General features: G+C 38.2%; 1 long non-coding RNA gene across 1 annotated transcript in view; it reads right to left on the reverse strand.

Moving 5' to 3' along the window:
• LOC128805705 (uncharacterized) overlaps window positions 1-16,312 on the reverse strand; it is a 127,008-nt gene extending 110,696 nt beyond the window's left edge. Inside the window, exon 1 of the long non-coding RNA XR_008436530.1 lies at window positions 16,206-16,312. This is a non-coding gene — a long non-coding RNA (uncharacterized LOC128805705). The remainder of the gene's footprint in view (window positions 1-16,205) is intronic.
• Between the last annotated feature and the right edge of the window lie 221 nt (window positions 16,313-16,533).

Raw genomic sequence — 16,533 nt, forward strand, 5'->3', positions numbered from 1 at the left:
CCAAAGGTTCAAGCATAAGGCTTGTCTTCAGTTATGAAGCAAGATGAACAGTCCAGAGGACTATTACTTTGTGAAAGATTATAATCAGAGCATTAGATATTTCCATGCTGATTACTCACCCTGATTTAAATTCCTACTGGTGAGTAGGCACACTGATGTCAATAGTACTACCTGCTTAGGTATATGATCATCCAAGTATGGGAGATAAATTTGGATTAGGATTCACCAAGGTTAAGATAGTTCAAATTATATATCAAAAAGATAATTTCTTAACAGGTTGCCTATGAAAACTATTCTGTATAGAAGTGGACTGATTTTATTCCTACTGTCCTTTTTATTACAAGAAGACTTCTATAAGCTGAAAAATTGCCTTTATTTCTGCACAACTTCATGGTTCTGAAAAGGGTCAAGAAAAATAAAATTATTAAAAATGTGTCAAATTACATAAAGAGCATATGTAAAGTAGAAAAAAAATCCATCTCATTTTTGAAACACAGTTTTATCCAACTTCAGTGGACTCACTCAAACTCTCAGGCTCCACCTGAATTACCCCAGTAGCATAGATTTTTTTTTTTTTTGTAGACCTGAAAAAAGAGCTCAAAAATGGTAGCTCAAAAGATACTATGAGGTGTGCTCTAAAATTATGTGAATCAAAAATAAAGACACATGAATGCTTTTAAAATACTCTTTACTTTTTTGTTTTGGATCCATTTGTTTGGGTTTTTTTTCTTATGAGATGCCTTTTGAAGATATTGTCTACATTCATGATATCTAGAAAGTAAGGATTCAGAAGAACATCATCTTTCATCATCCTCTGGTTACAGATACGATTACCTTGATTAACTTCTACCTGCCCTCATCCTGTCACCTGAAAATTATAATTTCTCTGATCCAGAAGTTAAATTTCTCACATTAGTACATGCTCATAATTTGTTTTGTCATTGAGGCTAAAATATCTAGTGTAACCTGAATACTTTTAATAGTATCTGTTTGGTAACAGAACTGAGAAGACAATAATATGCTTAGCAGCTGGAAAGGATTTTGCATAAAAAGTGTACTATTACTGTGTGTATATTTCGAGCTTTCTCTCTTTTTTATTTTTTTTCCTGTCTAATGGCATTTGAGGTTTTCATGCAGTGCGATAATTTTCTAAGTTGGAGTATTAAAAGAAAAAAAATCATAGCATATCACAGAATAATGAGATCAGGTATCATCAACCCTCTCATGTGCCCATAAGTGGTAGGAAAACTATGCAGCGAATTTTTAGGAGGAGAGTCAATGCAAAGATATTGCTGCTATTAAACCAGTTTTAGTTTCGTTATTTTGTGTGCCTTGTTACTTTTAAATCAAAAGTCCAATAAGAAACCAATGTGTATGTGAAAGAATTAAAGCCAACTTTCTGCTCCAAGAAGACAGAGCTGGATCTCAAACCTGCTGTCTCCATGCTTTCCTCCTGGAGCAGAGGCAGCTTAGGGAAGGAGAACAAGTTCAAATGCTCATGGTGTCCTGACAGTTCTTAGGGAGGGGCACCAGCAATTCCCTCAGAGCAGGACAGCTCCCTGCTCATCTCTCCTGAGAACAACAGTCATAAATTTAGCTGAGCCCTGCTTTTATTGGTTTAGGATCTCCTTACACACAGATTGTCATTTCCCAACCTAGAAGTACTTTTAGGTGAAACAACACAGTTATACTTGTGACAAAGAGTAGTAAACCAAAACAGAGACCAGTCTATTCCAATGTAAAGACATTTTTCTTAGCAAACACAGATTTGATTTTATCCAGTCAAAATACTTCCTATTGCAAAACCCTATGAAACACTAATACTACAGGGTCTAACTTAAATGAAATCTATTCAGCTGGTAAAATGATAAAAACTGTACAAAAAGCCAAACTTGCTTCTCAGGCTTTCAGAAAAATTGCAGTTTTATCCTCCATAGTCTTGCAGTGCTAAAAGAAGTATTGATATATCATGAAAAGCTTCAGAAAATCTTATTTGGAAGGGCACTGTGAGCATTTATTGCACAATTTAGGTGGTCTATCCTTTTGGTTTAGGAGTAATTAATGATATGCACTTGTTTACTAGCATTCAGCTTTAATTTATTAACAAAAAATAACGAAAGGACATTTTTATAATTTAGTTAAGGTTAATTACTCCTCCAGAACTAAATATCATGATGTTCTCACTTTTTTCCTGCTTAACATGTTCTTTAATATAGATGTGCATTCATGTGGAAATTGGAGGGTGAAGGAATGATTGCATTGCTTCTCAGGAGAGCATGTACTCTGTAGCAGCAAGTGGCTTGCATGAGATGTCTCTAAGATGTCTCTGAAGGTTTGTGATGATCTGTCCAAAACAGAGTTAGAAACTGAAAGAACGTGGTAATCTGGAAGCAACTTGATAAATATGTGGACTTTTCTAGTCTGCTTGCTATTAAAAAATTTCATATGAATTTTTGCATTCTGCCAATGAATTAGGCTGGTTTCAGCAGTGTTTCTTTACACAGTGTGCAGTGCTGCATGAACACAGCTGTGCTGCTCCACAATGGCTTCTGTGCTGGCAGCTCAAATATCTGTGTGCCACTGGAAACTGAACGCCTCGTAGAAGTATAATTTATAATCTTAAATAATTTTATATATAATTTTCATATTTTAAAAATCAGTCTCCTTGGTAATTATTCTCTATGGTACTCACTGAAGCCCCTCTGTAATGCTATGTATTGCCCTCTTGGGATGGCTTTCTCTCTCCTAACTACAGAACTCTTGAAGGTTAGCTGACTTCTTGGTGGCTAAAGTTACCTGGGGGAAAAACCACTCATGAGTGCATTTCGAACCTCTCCAGGCTGACAACTTTGGGTCAGTTATGTTACAAGTAAGTTCATGACCCTGAGTGATAGAATATTGCTAAAAAAGATGGGAAGATACAGAAGATGAGAAAGAAAGGTGCAGATTGCTAACAACAAAAAGGAAAAAAAAGTATGGGGATTAAAATACTTAAACCTAAAATTTAGGTGGCTTTACATGGAAGGTTAGGCTGTCTTTCAAATTAATTAAATACTTAACTGTCAGAGGCACACATCTATCTTAACTCACTGACTTTAAAGAAAAACTCAGGGATTTTGAAATGCAAATATTTAAAGTTGGCTTTCTCACACATATTAATGTGCACTCAATCCATAGCTGAGGATTTGACTCTAGAAGGAAACAGTGATGATTCTGGCATATCTGTGCTTCAGAAAGAAAAGATAGACTTTGCAGAACTCACAGAGAGACATAAACCCAAGAATAATTTGAAAGATTAATATATTGTGGAATAGATATATTCTAGTCACTGCACTGTAAGTCCAGGAGTAATGCAAGTCATAATTGATCTATCCAAGAATTGCAGGTTACTCATCCAAAAGGAATTACACGCGTAACAATGAAGCTACACATTATAATCAGAAAAAATAACATTTTCCAACCTGTTAAAACTTAGATAGATACTTTTTTTTTGCATGAAATCATATTGCTTTAGGTTAGAGGAAATAGCAAAAGGTTAATAGATGAAGGCAGCATACTGCCTGCCTACCACCAACAGATTGCAGATATTTTTGCAAAAATTGACAAAATAAATATTTGGGAAATTCCAAGGCTCTTGTGAACTTAGTCCTGCTTCAGAAAGGTTGCCTTCTAAACAGGGAATAATAAATGTCAAGGGTTTGGTTTTTTCCATTTTCCATATCAGGGAAGACTTACCACAAACATTAGAGTTTTCTCTGGAATTATATCTATGATTTGAAAATTCCTCAAGGAGCATTAGGAACTATGAATGCCTAGCTGAACTTGAATATATTATATTTTTAAGGACATCAGCAAATCAGTTTTAATGCTACAGAAAGCTATGTAAAATAAAAATGCAAAAGCTATATTAGACTAAGTTGAACTATCAAGTTAATCCTGAGATGATTTCTGGGACACAGGACCCATGAAGACTTAAAAGTCTTTAATAGGAAGAGCAACTGCTAAAGGACTGGTTAAGTAAAGATCTTTCTGAGTAAATAGTCTGTCAAAATGGCCTATTTATGGGAAGTGATATGAAGTTTCACCTGAAGCTTAGTTCCCTGAACTAAAACATTTTTCTACTCCTTTGAACATTAACTTATTTTATGTTTTTGCCACTTGAATATCTTCTGACAATAAATGGAGACAAATTGTTGAAGTAATAATGGAAAGCTATGCTATCATTCACTACACTGTATCTCCTACTTGAAAGGAGAGAGATCTTTAGGTCCCCAAACTGGATACTAAGATCTTGCTCTAAAATGTTAAAATCATGAAATGTTTCCATTATTAGTACCTTCCTGTATTTCTAAGTGTTGCTTTTTAATGCCCTAAAATGGACTACCAACTCTATCAAAGGATTCAGTTGCCACTTTGCTCAATGCCAAGTTGAGCATTCAGATATCACCAACATTTTCCAGCCTCCAGACAACTGCAGCACAGTCCAAGTTCATGGTGCTCATGCACCAGCTCCCTCAAGCCCTGACCCTGCCAAGGTTCTTGGACCCCAAACCTGTTTTCAAGAGGTAGCAGTCTCATAGTCTCACCTTTTCTGAGAACACACATAGCAGAGCAGATGCCACATGAATGGGAGGAAAAGAAAAGCCAAAAGAAAAAAAAAGAAAAAAAGAAAAAAAAAAGATAGAAGCAAGACTTTCTGAAACTGCAGAAAATTAAATTCCCTCTCGGGAAACTGACAAGCCCACTTTATCTGATCTACAGAGAGTATAAGAATTAAGATTTTCTGCCTCCCAGGAGGTTCCTATTAACCAAAAAGTATTTATTATTTGACAAGACAACTTTTTAATTTCCCCCTCTTAGAACGACTTGGTTTGCTTTTAAATATTTATTCAGCCAAATAGCAAGCAATTCACTCCACAGACCAATGTTAGTCTGCTGTTCTGTGAAGAAAGGGGGTCAGGTTTAAGTTCCTGCTCCATTAGCTATTTAATCAATTATCCAAATTGGCAAGGTTTCAAGAGGAGAAAGTCACTAACTTCATCCTAAAATAACCATTCAGTGAGTAGCTAGGGCACACTTCTGACCTGAAAGTGCCTATGAGTGAATTTTTTTCTCAACTCAGGAGTGTGTTTATGTGTTTAAAAGGTCATCCACCTCAGTGGTAAGTGCTCTAATTACTGGATATTTGGGCATCAATTAGCAGCATGTTCTAGTAATTTTGGAGAAAAGGCAGATTGGTCTTATATATTTATTTTCAGGGTACAATAGAGACCTCCCCAGTGCTGAAAGGAGATACCTTAAAAGTGTAGGTTTTATGTATATTACTGTCCCACCATATTTTCTTGAAGTTATTATTCCTTCTGCTCAATGATTTCTCTGCTTGCCCCTCTTAGCCATCTATCTCCTGTGCTTTGTGCAGGAAGCCTAACTCAGGGTAGAGAAAATCTTTATAAACAAAGTACCTGTCAGTTCAACATTGCAATGTTTGATGGCTGCATTCAAAGAAGTGTTAGGGAGCTGAAAGCAGACCAATCCACGACATCACTTTTGGTGTCTTGTCCCCATGTTGGATGAAGCATCCATATTTTAGTGTTTATGAGGTGTATGGGCATCCCTTAGAAGGTAAGCAGTACACACTGGGTAGCGGGAAACCCAGAGAGCTGGGTAATGTCATGGCACTGCAAAGGAACTTTGATACAGAGGAGAGTCTTAATCACAAAGTCTGTCTTAAATTTTACCCAGACAGAAGTTAAGCACCTGTAATAAGATTAAAAAGAGACGCATCTATCTGTTCAGGCTTCAGATTTTGTTAGCAAAGTAAACTTATTTTTAGAAACTGGAGGGAGGGGAAAATGAAATGGAATCAAGCTTTCTTTTAAAATCAAAGGATAAGAGATGTGCTGGTGTTCTCCTAATGATATTGTGATTAGATTTGCTAGCCAAAATATTGACAGTCTGAGTTCAATTTTGCTGATTCCCTGCTGTAGCTGTGACACTGCAACCTACTACTCCCAGAGACTGTACTGAGATAAAACGTTGGCCACACCTGCGGGAACCATGATCAGAATGAAGGAAATAAATATTTATTTGCTCACATAGTAGTGAGCAAATAAATGCCTAGTGAGTAGCCTAGTGCCTGACACAGCTGCCCAAAGAATGAGTAATTGATTGCAGTGCTTAGTCCATGAGCCAGAACAATGAAATATTTACAGTTCTCAGACTTGTTCACTTTTCAAAAGACTTAGGGCTCTTCTGGAGACAGGAACAAATAAAAATTTCAAGGCTAAGAACTGAGCTAGGATTGTGCAATTTCAGGACAAGGTGGTGGAGTTTGTTGTTGGGAACCTAGGAGACTGCCACTTGACTGGGAGACACAGTGTTGGCTTGCAGTGAATCCCCATTGCCATACACTGGTTAGGTTTGGAAGCAGCCATGGTGGGCATGGATCAGATTTCTCTTGAAGCAAAGTAAACTGGAAGCTCTGCTTAAAGTCTGTACCAAATGTACTGTAACCTGCAGTGGGGACAAAAGGATCTGAACTAATTAGTCCTTCGAATAGCCTCAAACTACTATCAGAGCAATAGCATTTTATCCAAGACAGCAAACTAGATCTAGTCTGTGGTAAAACATATTGATCATGCTTAAATCTAAGGACCTCCACACTGATGCTTGGATCTATTGCTCTGCTCCTATTGTGCTGAATTGGTTGTTAATACAGGCAAAAACATCCAAGTCACATTTTCTGCTGCCAAAAAACCTCTACAGAACTGTAAGTCTCTGTGTGGATTTTGCTCTCATTCATCACAGATAATTGTTAGTGAAAACTTCAAATTTCCCCCATTTTTTTTCTCTAGGGCAAATAAAATAACTTTTCAATAATTAAGTAAGAAGGAATAATTGGGGAAATGATACAAAGGACAAGATGGAAATTAAGAACTGAAATAAAGCAAATATGAGGAACAACATGCAGGAAGAAAGTTTCACAAAAGTTAAGAAAATGTTAACTAATGACTAAGAGGGAACAAACGAGAAAGGAAAACAGGTGGTAATGAATCAGGAGGAAAATGTTATATTGAGGCAATTGTTTGTAGAAAGCTTAAAAAAAAAAATATATATATATATATAGTTTTTTGTACATTCAAATGTATACATATCAGTAGATAGCTATCTAGACTGATCAGAGACTATCTTCCCAAGTCTATACCAGCATTTATTCATTGCTGGTGAAATAGCCTATGATTGTCACACATTACCTCCCCTTCATGGCATCAAAATTGCTGCCCATATTTTGGGGAAAATCTGGGCTAAACTAGTTTTGTACTCTACGAGGTGGCACGGCTGGAGCTGGGGATTGGGAACTTAGAGCTTTGGCTTCCATTTGTAGCTGTGCTTCTCTGACCTCCAGGGAGGGATAATTCTGGAGTTATTTTTTTCTGCTTACCTGAAAACCAGAGATAATCCATAACCATTACATGGCATTAAGCACTTACAAGAACAGGGCACAAACATCAAAATTACTTATTCTATACCAACCCTGTGAAAGGAACAAATATCTGCATAGTAATGTGAGCAAAAAGAATTACAAATTAGGCTAATCCAAAAAAGTTCAAGGAAAAAAAAAAAAAAACACTTCATAAATCCACCACAGCAGATTGCTCTATTGGGAAACAAAAAAAATCCAAAATTGCTGAGTTTCAGGGAGGAAGAATTTAACCAGTTAGGGTGCCTGAGGAGATCAGCTGCTGTTGCAGACCAGGAAGAACATAAATATATATTTGTGTGTATGTACGTATATATATAATTTTATATATATGCATATTCCTTTGTAAGTATGTATATATATGTGCATATGTATGTGTATTTATGTATACATACTAAAGAATTATATATATGCATATATATGTGTATACACACACATACACACACACATATATGTAGACTAATTATGTGGTTAAGACATAGTGATACTGTTCATCAGATTAAACTACTGCTGTTATATACCTTAACACAGAAAGCTGCAGGTTTTCCAGTAACTTCAAGTAGGACATAATTCCTGTAGATCTACAGCTGCATGAAATTTATCTGGGAAGAATGAAAGACAGCTGGGTATTTTTACACCAAAGAAAAAAAAAAAAACAAACCACCTTGGAACTGCACAAATTTCAAGAAAAAATTGTTTTGAAAGAGGTATATTTGTAAGGTTTCTCTTCTGAAATAACTTTCCACAGCAGTGTCTTTTTCAATTTTAAAGAAGTAACAAATTTGTTTGGTTTTATCATAATCAGTCTTTAAAATTTATCTACCACTAAGTTGACTTAAAGCAGAATTACTGACTAAAAAAAAGTTCCACTTCTTAAACATTCAATTTATGTTTTTGTTCTTTTGGAGAACAGGTTAAACTGTAAAATTTCCATTAATGAAATCATGTTTTCAAATGGTTGATCGCTTCATTGATAACATAACAGACTCTACTTCTGTCCTTTTATTGAATTGAGTTTATTCATTCATACTGTAGTTTATATGTGCACACACATAGCAGCCATCTTCCTATTTATTTCATTGATTGAATCAAATTAAATTATTTTCAAGCTCATGCTGGATTTTATCGACTGTATAAAAATTCTCAGCCTTGAGCTTCATAGCAATGCTGTTGTGTTTCACTCCAGTGCAAGCAGTTTGGAGTTCCTTCCCATTGAATATTGGTACCACTTGCCATGCAAGGCTTAAACGTCTATTGTCCGGAAAGCTCTATAAACCAGACGTAATTTTTGTGTGTTTTTTTTTTTATTTTATTTTGGTTATGATTGCTTTAAAAATACAGATGCTCTCATCTATTTGTGCTTGCCTTCCCTAGGATGTCTGTGGAAAGAAGACTTTTAATCTCAATTGGGCCTTAAGGAAACATACTTGTAGCTATATGCATTTTAACTGCCAAAATATTTTAAATGTCATTTTAAAATTTCTCATAGCTTTCTCCCTAAATATTCTTTAGTTTGAATCCCAAATACTGTTAGTTTGTGGCAGGTGGGCATGCAGGCCAATGCTAGAGGTCCAGCAGGTCAGGAAGCTATGCACACAGTACTGAGGCTCAGCGAGGTCAAATAATTGGAAATTTTGTCTGTGTTCCCCAGGAAGCTCTGCTGGGGAGGCAGCTGGTCCTTCCTTTGCTCACCAGGCATGCTGCCCAGAAAGGGTGGCTGGTAAGCATCTGTAGGGAAGCCATGGAGACCATCCAAGCAGTGAAGCTCAATCCCTTCCCTGAGCTTCTTCTTTCCAACTCTAATACCAATCCTAATACTGAACGTAGGACATCAGCTGTCTCGGTGTAGCTGGTTGAGGTGAATGTTGCTTGTGGCAAACATTCTCACTGGAAAGTCTCTTAATTATTGCAAGTTCTGGAATTAGCAAGCTTGTTATGTTCCCAAAAAGCCATTTGTTGGATACTACTGCATTTTCTTTCTCCATTCATCTAAATGAGGTTGCTTAAAAACTCTTTTTTAAGTCTGGTAGTTGCAAGAAACTAATTACCATTTGTGTCAGAGCAATCTTACTTCATTATGCTTAAACATTGGCCTTTAAACCATGGATATTTAGAACTGCTGAACAACAGACTTAAGCAGCTAGTTTGTGAAAATCTTTTATTGTCAGTTTAAATAAATCATAAAATCAGTATAGGCTAGGTTGATAGCCTTGGCTGATAAATTTTATTCCAAGCATAACATATAGGCAATAATTTGATTGCTTTAAGTGTAGTTGGGTGTCCTCTCATTCCATTTAAATGCAATACTCAGCAGTAGTGGCTATAAAATATTTACCATTTCAAACTCTAAATTGCAAAACTTCATGTTTTTCTGTTTTTCAAGATAAATTAGTGGTCTTCTATTACTGACCCTCACTAATGCCAATTCTAATTTCAAAGCATGAACTATTTCCATTGAAAAATAATCTTGATGGAGAATTCCAGATCAATTTCTACCAAAAGTTCTATCCTCTCCCTCTAAGACAAGAATCTCACTGCTTTGCCAAAGACTCAGTTCTGATAAATTCAAAATACTTGCCACATGAGTAACTCGATGTACACAATCAGTTAATTTTTTGGAATACACACACTCTCTGTGCTCTGCATCTACACAAATAATTTTCAGATTGATGCCTTCATTCACCACAACCCTAATTTTAAGGAAGGTGTTTCTTTTCTAGTTTAAGCCATGGAAGAAACTTTGCTGAAATCCTATCTTGTCAGAATATGAGATCCATTCATTTTGTTTCCCCAAACTGAAATAACTTTGCTGGGTTTAATTTGAAAGAAAAAAAAGAAGATTTTAGAAATATTAAAATTGTCTCTGATATGCTTGTATGTGCTTTACAATATACATACAATACCTTTTATTCTATCCAAAATGTTTGTGTGAATAAACTGGTTTTTGAGGACTTCTAAATCTGTGTCTTTTATTTCAGAAGGAGAGATTTGAAATTTGAAATATCATGCTGATAAACAGAGAAAACTGGTTTTGTTGCTTTGTGAGCCTGCTTCACCCCATGGTGCCTGGCATGGTCTCCTTGCCACCTGTGTCCATCTGTCCTTGGTTAGTAACCTGCTCTGGGTACTGCTGCTGGAACCTGACTTCACAAGATGTGGTGACTCATTTGAAGAAAGTCTTTGAATATATAGGGAGTTAATACTGCTTAATTTTAAAAATAAAGGATCTTGATAAATACAAATTCCCTCCTCCGCCAATATTCCATATTTAAAAAAAGCCCAGACTCATTGCCTCAATGAGAAAAATAATTTTGAAGGAAGCATATGTTTTATGTCATTGTGACAAAGCTAACCTTCAAAGCTTGGACCTTATGGATCCCTGCCTCTCACCTCTGTTCTAACACTGGAATGGGAAAAGAGGCTTTCCTGCAATTTCAGCTCTTGCACATTTTCTCAGTTTGAAATTCCTGTAGTAGCTCTCCTGGATAAACTAAGAGGAAGAAGACATCTGTAGAAAAGACAGGAGATCTTTGAACAGATGGATTATTAATTAAATATTCATTTTCAGTGTTGGTGGCTTTCCTTAATTCAGTAGCATTATTTACATAGTAGGTTTGGACTGTAGCATAAAATGATTACAATAGTTTTAAGCTGATTTTTTCCCCAAAAGAGTACTAGGCTTAAATTAGACAAAATAAGCCATTTTACATAAAGATCCATGATAAATAAAATATGTTTTTTTATTTAGTCTACACTTTTTTTACATTTAAGTATTTATTTGATCTTTTAGTGGCAGATATGGGGGGAAAACCCAGAACTACAAACATTAGTATTAGAATGTTTCAATTTAGCCATGTATGGGAGTGTATGGTTAAATAATTTTCTACTGTCAGATCAAAAATGCAGCATTATTTGGTAAAGAAATACAAATCTGTGGGGCTGTTTGCTCACAGATTATATATGTATTCCAGAATCAAATATCTTGTATTTACAGTCTCTCTACAAAAAAAAAAAAAACAAAACAAAACAAAAAAAAAAAAACCACCAAACCAAACCAAAAATATCTGAGAAAGCACTTTTTAAAACAAAATAAAAATATTTGTGTGCTGTTAATTCATTTCTCTCTACCCCAGTTTCTGAAATACAAATAAGCATTTCCAATAAGCTATCTTTGGAGAACTAAATGTCTCATGGGACTGGTAATCACATTTTTGGAGCCTTTCACCTCTAGTTCACTGATTCAAATACAGCCAATATGCAGTAGTGATGGAAACTCATTGAGATTTGAAAGCTGGTTTGTGGCCTGTGAGAAATGAACAGGTATTTCACTCCATTTTTTAGAGGATCCTGAGCAGGCACTTGGCACTTCTGAAAGCACTGATACTGAGCTCCTTGCAGGATCCAGTCGGGTCCCCATGGAGTCACAACCAGGGCTGAGGTTATCAACTAAAATCCCATTCCAGACAAATTTCCTCAGTACATTGATCACTTGGAGCAAATTGGTCCTTAGCCACCTGGAAGATCTCAGTGGGCAAATGTTTTCTCCATGTCAAGAAGCCAGTGAAACCAGACTGAACCACACTGTTCTGTTGCTTCCTGTGCTCCACAAAGGCTGGGTGAAAACAGTTCCATTTTCCATTTCTGGTAATCTTTCAATTGTCTTAGTTATACTTAATTTGTACTTTCAATTGTCATTAGTTATACTTAATTTGGGGAGAAAAACAGCAGAAAAATGTTTAGTTCTGCAGAAAGAAATGACAATATTTTTTGAGGGTGACTTTGTCTCTTTCTTTAGACAGAGGTTCATCGATAGTTATGAACAGCTAATAAAATATCCTTTATTGAGATAATACATACCATATTCTAGAAAATTTGTCTGACAATATTTTTTTTTCTCATCATCCACAAATTATCTCAATTCTGTTTCCCAGTGAAGGTTTTACATTGTCTCTTAAATGATTGCATCTCCTTTATGCTCAGGACTTATCTTCACAAAACTTGCATATGTTTTTATGAAAATAAAGTAGGTTTTTTTCTGAACATTTAATATCTTGTATTAGGAGTTTCCTCAGAGGGAAGAAAGAAAAATCTATCTTCATTAACTACGAAATATAATGTGGGGAAATTAAAACATTTGGATGTCATGTCAGCTATATACATTGTCTTCTATGATGTCACATTTGATTTTCTTTTTTTATGACTTTGACAGCATCATATTAAAAATTTGATTGCACTATGACAGTACAGGCTTTGAATTATTCAGCTTATAAGTGCAGTCTTGCAGGAAGACTGTTTTGTATTTCTTGCCATTTCTGAAAAACTGGCATTTAGAAAAATGTAAAAGGAAAGGGAAAATGCTTACAAATAACTAATTAATTACTTGAACTTGGCAAAAGTAACATCATTTTAATAGAATATCACACAAATTAAAACCAGATTAAATATAATGTGCCACATTTTTTTTTTTTAAGTTACTTGAAATATTATTCTCAGGTTGACATTTTGGCCCTGAGAAATAGATAGCAACCTCCAATTCATTTTCAGTAAAGTCAGGACTTCCTTCCAACTGAAGAAAGCCCATACATTTCTAATCTGATTTCAGTAACTATCAGTCTGAATTCTTGTGGTACTTAGTTGAATTACCCATCTCTTCTCTTACCATACACTCATGGTATTAATGTTTACTGAAGTCAATGGGGCTTTTTCCATTGGACTCCCATAAGGGAGTAAAACAGTTACCATTGGAGTCTCTTGGGCAATTTTTGCAACTCTTTCAGGGTTTATACTGTGCTTTTCCCATGATGTCTTGTTTTTGCCAGATTTCTTTTTTTGTTCCATTTTACTACTGTCTAGTGTTAAATAAGTGCAATCTGTTGGATCATTTGTATCAAATAACTTTATTTGTAACCCTTTTCAGAGTGTCCAAATTTATCTTTTCTTCATTACGACTTAAGGTTATTTTTAAATCTCTAAGGATATTTTTAATCACTAAAGATAGAAACATCTACCCTCCATCTTGATTAAATTAATCTAGTCCTTTCGTATTAGAACCTTAAAGCAAATGATGCCATTTTAAGAAATGTGTTATTCCTACTGCCTAATATGAAATTTTAGTGGCATCAGATATGAAAATATCATACAAAGTCAAACCTTTTTCCAGTAAACATGACTATTATTTGGTCACAATAAAGCTGCCTCTAGCAAAACATGTATTATTCTTTCTCACAAGAATTATCTCAGCTGAGCTGTCTGGGCAGGTAAGAACTGTAGGCCTGACTACTTCTTAGGAGGGTAAAGTGTGGAATATTCTATACGAGATACAAAATAAACCCTTCCAGCTATGATAATGGGGAAAATACAAATGATCTTTTCATGTCCCCATTCCTCAAAAATGGATAGCAGGGTTGTCTTTGATTCTGCTCACAGCAGTGCCTGGGGAGAATATCATAGTGATTTAGCTGGGATGAGAATCATGACGAAAGTTATACGACAAAATAGGCTTGCATTCCCTCAGAAATACTTGATGTTTATTCAAGAGTTCCGTCTGTCATTAAATATATGTATTTTGCTGTTCTTCATCGCTCTTCCAGCATCTCTAAATTCCAACTTGAAGATAAGAGTACCTGTTTTCATTATAAGCAGTGAAAATTATTTCTGGATCAGTTACACTACATTATTTTAGTTCACTTATTTAACCTGAATCTAGCCTGTTTCTAGACATGAATCACCCTGGGACAGCATTTTTTCAAACTTAAATCAACATTTACATGTTTGTGTTGCTTTCCTACTGATAAGCCAAACATTTCAAAATGTACAATTGGAAACAAGATATCACAATTCAATAACATTTCATTCTGCAATATCAATATCAGTTTTCAAATATTCTGATGGAAATAAAAATGCAGGAGCTGCCAGGACAAAAATCCTCTGTCCTTGTCATTTACTGCTCAATCTCAACCCAAGCAAACTCTGGTCGAAGACAACAAATGGTATCTACAAAAGTGCAGAGTAAAAATGTCAAAGTAGTACAGCCCGCTACCAATTTTATGAATTTTAACATCCATCCTCCTCAATGGTTTCAGGGTTTAAACACTGTGTCCAAAAAACTGACTAAACTGAAATCAGAATAAGAGTGTTTCCCTTAGAACTATATGTGTTTTGGCTGAGAATAGGCTGACCATTAAAAGTGATAGAGAAACTTATTTCCATAATAACCTTTAAATCTTATTGTTTCAGACTGCCACCAGCTGTGGCAGGTAAGATGTGCTGAAACCATTCAGATGAGTCTCATAGAGATTCCTCTCTGCATTACAAGGAGAAAACTATCATCCTGTGACTTGTACAGAAAAACAAAATCTACAGAATTACAAGATTTTGCAAATGATGTGCTTTACTTGTATGCAAGAGCAGTTGAATCCATTTATCCAGTGTAAGACAGGACTAAAGAGATTCTCTGCAAGTAAGAAACAACACTATGAAAAAGTGTCAGTGAAACACACGAAAAAGCCCAAGCCACAATCAAGCTAAAATTCCAAGAAAATTTAGCAAAAAGCAGGAATTAGGTGTGGGGGGAAAGACATTTTGCTCCAGCCTCTCCAGTCATTAGCTTTATCACAGCACCAGCTTCTGGAGAAGGGAGTGAAGATTGAGTGTGAATCTTGTATTTGTACTTGTCTATTTGGCAAAGAGGCGCGAGGATGCTTTATTTATCTTTTTTTGTCCTTTTTTTTTTTTTTTTTTTTTTTTTTTTAATTTTTCTTTTTAATTAAGGCAGTTTCCAGGTCTTTAACATTAACCTGTGCCAGAGATAAAAAAAAAAAATAAAAGAAGCGGGGACCGTTGCTGCCATAACAACCCTTCGACAGGGAACTACTGGGATACAGATAGTTACTATACTAGTGTACCACCAGCCGTGTGCATCATGACACATAAAAACCAGAAATCCCTTTTCAGAGACAGATCCCGTCGTTTGCACTCGCGGCTCTGGGCAGCGAAAGAAGAGCGAGCAGAGACTTCTAGCCCCCCCCAGCCCCCCGTCACTTTATTTATTTAATTATGCCGGTGGAGGGAGTGTTAGAAAAGTCCATTGAGCGCTGAGCCCTGCCCGAAGCTGCCTCCGGGCCCCGCGGGAAGGGCCGCGCTTGGCGTCACCCGGCGGCTCCGGGAGGGGGACCGGGACCCTCCGCCACCTCCCTCTGGGGCGACTCCGGGGAAGCCGCCAATTCTGCTGAGCTGGGTCTTCCCTCCCCACCTCCAAAGGGTCCTTTGCAAAAGTTAAGGCGCTGCCCCCTCTCCGAGCCGCCCCGGGCGCCCGGGGGTGCGGGCTCGGGGGGCTCGGGAGGCTCGGGGGTCTCGCGGCCCCGGCTGGGGAGCGGCGCTGCCGGGGTGTCCGCGTACGCCTGTGGGAGATCCCCGTGGGAACGGGCAGCGGTGCCCGGGAGGGGCAGCAGGGCGGGAGCCTCGTTGCTCACATCCCAGCGGAGCCGCGGGGACATCCCCGCTGCCCCGCGGACCTTCCGCAGGGCCGAGGGGGCGCGGGCCGGGACCCTCCGTTCCCCCGGGGCGGGGGCGGGGGGGGGGGGGAGCGCGGAACCTCCCAGCGGCCCCCCCGCTCCCCCGGCACTCATCCCCGGGGCCACCCCGGCTCGGGAGGCGCGGGAGCGGGAATGGGGGGGATGCAGGGCAGGTGCTTTTCGGGGCGAGGGCGCAGGGCCCGGTCACTCACCCGTCCGAGGCGGGGGCTGCGGATGGCGCGGCGGCGGCGCTGCCCCCGGTGCGCGGGGGGCTGCGGGGCAGGAGCAGCAGCGGGCGCGGGAGCAGGGGCGAGCGGCGGGGCCCAGGCTGCTCCTGGGCGCGCTCTCGCTGCCCATCCCCGGCGCTGCCGCCGTCGCCGCCGCCGGAGGAGGATGCGAGGGAGAGTCAGCCCCGGGCGCGGGCACGCGCAGCGGCGGAGCGGGGAGGGGGGGGACCGGGAGAGGCGCGGGGGCGCGCAGCGCAGGGGGAGAAGCTGGGAAGCTCGGGCGCTCGCTCTGGCAGCCCCCTGTCCTTCGGCG

Source organism: Vidua macroura, chromosome 3, assembly GCF_024509145.1.
Source record: "Vidua macroura isolate BioBank_ID:100142 chromosome 3, ASM2450914v1, whole genome shotgun sequence".
NCBI lineage: Eukaryota > Metazoa > Chordata > Aves > Passeriformes > Viduidae > Vidua > Vidua macroura.